Here is a 3,506-nt window from a genome sequence, read left to right on the forward strand (position 1 = left end):
CTCTTTGAATGTTTTTTTTTTTTGCAGTTTTTTATTTTCCTTTTTTTCTGTTAATTTCTTTTCTTTTTTTCCTTTAAATAGTTTATTCTCAAGTTGGTTTCCATATAACACCCAGTGCTCATCTCAACAAGTGCCCTCCTCCATGCCTATCACCCCTTTCCCCTCCCCCCAACCCCCATCAGCCCTCAGTTTGTTCTCAGCATTCAAGAGTCTCTCATGGTTTGCATCCCTCGCTCTCCCCCACTATTTTTCCCCTTCTTCTCCCGCATCATCTTCTGTTACCTCTCTCCTAATCCTCCTATACGTGCAAACATATAGTATCTGTCCTTCTCTGCCTGACTTATTTCGCTCAGCATAACACCCTCAAGGTCCATCCATGTTGCTACACATGGCCAGATTTCATTCTTTCTCATTGCCATGTANTCCATAAAACTAATTGTTCATTTTTGCTCTGGACTACTTTGCCTTTGGAGATGTGTCAAGTAAGAAATGGTTTTAATGGAAAATTCTTCCTTATACAGAGTGGAAATCACCTTCTTGGTAAAATCTGCTTACTTCATTGGGCCTCCTTTTGTATAGGCTACTCTTACTGACTGAAACCTAGATGCCCAAGGCTTGTCTGTGGCTAAAAAGAACACAAATTTATTATCTTACAGATCTGGAAGTCCAAAGTCCAAAATCAGACTCAAAGGGCTTAAAAAAAAAATCAAGGTGTTAACAGGGCTGTGTTTTTTCTCAGAGGTTCTAATAGAAAATCCTTTTGCTAACTTCTATAGGCGGCCCACATTCCTTCATTTGTGGTCCCTTCCATCTTCAAGGCCAGCAATGGCCAGAAGAGTCTTTCTCATACTGCATTACTTTCTCCTGCCTCTTCCACATTTAAGAGCCCTTGTAATTTCATTTGGTCCACGTGGATAATCCATGATAATCACCCTATCTTAAATTTGGATGACTACAATCTTAATTCCATATTCTATTTTAATTTGCCTTTGCCATGTAAAGTAACTAACATATTTATAGGTCTTGGGAATTAAGATGTGAACATTTTATTCTGCCTACCTCATTTTCCAAAGGAATGTCATAAGAAAGAGATGGAGAGAGTTCATGCAAATGAAGTAGGTAATGACTACCACCTTAAGTATTAAGAAATTGAGGTCAAATAATTACCAAAAGACAGTAAGAATGGAAAGTAGCAGTTCCCTGAGGATGATACCTCTGTGAATAAATGACAAAGCCAATACCTGCATAGCTTGTTTCCAGTACCTCACATAGGCATGTGGCCACTCACGTAGCACACTGTTACGAAATGGTAACATCTAAAGTGTAAGGTAATATCTGAGTGAATGGTTGAAATTTGGAGTCAAATATTCAAATGAGCAGCAGTGTCAGTTATAGTAATCCTCCTTCCTTGAATGTAAGATAGTACTCTTCTAAAATAATTCTACAACCTGNGTCTAATTGTTCTTGTGACAGCCCTTCAACTACTGAAAACTCTTATCCTGTCTCCTATAAATTTCCATTCTAGACCAAATAACTTGACTTCCTCTAACTATTCTTCACATGATATGGTTTTCTGTCCCCTCAGCATCAAGTTCTAAATGAGGAGCCTAACTTTTGCCAGTTAGAGAAAAGTGGCAGTGTTCTGGATAATTCAAACAGCTACAACAAACAAAGACAAGAAGCCTTTAAGCACTATAGCAAGGTTCTCTCCCTCACAACTGCCTTTGGATAGCACACCCTTCTAATTCTTCATAAATGATTATGTTCCTCTTCTGGGATGAGTAAGAAACAAGAAGAAAGTAATAAATAAATTTAAAAACTATAGAAAATATAAAGATTACTCTTAGTCTCAAACTAGGAGACAAATATGACAAAATTTATCTCAAATTCCAAAACTCAAAGACCATATTCTGCAAAGATAAATAAATGGAGAAAACTGTCCACATATATGAAAAAGAACAAGTAATTTTTCAAGGGGAAATGTTCTGAGAAACCAGAGCAAGTGTCTACTTATGAAACCTTTTCACTGCAAAGAACTAAAATAAACTTTTTAAAAGCATACCCTCAACAAGATCTGAGAGGATGAGCACTGGGTGTTATGTGGAAACTAATTTGACAATAAACTATTTGTAAAAAACAAAAAAAACAAAAAACAAAAAAAAAACAAATACAACAAGGTTGTATTCAAAATTGAATATACCCCCAAACTATAGGTATGCTAATTAAAAAAAATTTTAATAGAAAAAAAAAACAACAAGATCTGAGAGGACACTGAATGTATGAAAAGAGAATTTTCTGGGATCCAGAAAGACTACTTTCTGATGAAAAAGCACTTAATTAAAAAAGAATGTAATAGAGGAAGCAAACAGTACATTCAGTTATGACAAAAATCAAATCAATGATTCTAAAGGCTGCTTTAGGAAATTCTCCCAGAACTGAGAGGCAAGAGAGAGTTGAAGATATGAAAGAAAAGCTGAGACACAAGAACAGATTCTGGAGATACACATGCACATGTATATGTACACACACATATACATATACTCAGGATGAGAGAAGAGGCAGAAAGAAATAAATAGATAAAAATTTCTCTGAGCCAGTCTCTCCTCCAGTCATCCAAGATGCCAAAAGGAAAGGCGACTAAGGGGAAGAAGGTGGCCCTGACCCCTGCTGTGGCAAAGCAGCAGGAGGTCAAGAAGATAGTCAATACCTGTCTGAGAAAAGGCCCAAGAATTTTGGCATCGGATAGGATATCCAGCCCAAGAGGGACCTCATTCACTTGTCAAATGGCCCTGCTACACCTGGCTGCAGCGGCAAAAGGCTATTCTCTCTATATATAAATATCTAAAACTACCTTCTGTGGTTTACCAGTTCACTCAGGCCTTGGACCACCAAACAGCTACTCAACTTGTTAAGCTGGCCCAACAAATACACACCAGAGACCAAGCAAGAGAAGCAGCAGAGGTTGTTGGCCCAGGCCCAGAAGAAAGCTGCTGGCAAAGGGGATGTCCCCACTAAGAGGCCACCAGTCCTTTGAGCTGGGGTTAATACTGTCACCACCTTGGTGGAAAACAAGAAGGCTCAGCTGGTAGTGACTGCACATGATGTGGATCCCATTGAGCTGGCTGTCTTCCTGCCTGTGTCAGAAGATAGCGGTTTCCAACTGCATCATCAAGGGGATGGCCAGGCTGGGGCATCTGGTCCAATATAAGACCTACTCCACTGTCACCTTCACTCAGGTTAACTTGGAAGACAAAGGAGCTCTGGCTAAGCTGGTGGAAGCTATCAGAACTAATCAAAATAGATAGGAGATCCATCGTCACTGGGGAGGCAACATCCTGGGTTCAAAGTTGGTGGATGCACTGCCAAGCTGGAAAAGGCACAGGCTAAAGAACTGGCCACTACACTGGCTAAGTGTATGCAGTTGAGTTTTATGGACATCAAAGTAATGAAAAAAATACTCTTTCAAAAAAAATTTCTCTGAGGCAAAGAAAGATCTACTCTTCAGA

The 3,506-nt window shown here is 39.1% G+C and overlaps 1 protein-coding gene and 1 pseudogene across 1 annotated transcript in view; one reads left to right on the forward strand and one right to left on the reverse strand.

Annotated features, from left to right (window-relative positions):
* The window catches only part of CCNB3 (cyclin B3), a 53,690-nt gene that overhangs the window by 8,776 nt on the left and 41,408 nt on the right, over positions 1-3,506 (reverse strand).
* Positions 2,619-3,481, forward strand: LOC144222547 (large ribosomal subunit protein eL8 pseudogene; annotated as a pseudogene).

The sequence above is a fragment of the Crocuta crocuta genome, unplaced genomic scaffold, assembly GCF_008692635.1.
Source record: "Crocuta crocuta isolate KB4526 unplaced genomic scaffold, BGI_CrCroc_1.0 scaffold601, whole genome shotgun sequence".
Classification (NCBI taxonomy): domain Eukaryota; kingdom Metazoa; phylum Chordata; class Mammalia; order Carnivora; family Hyaenidae; genus Crocuta; species Crocuta crocuta.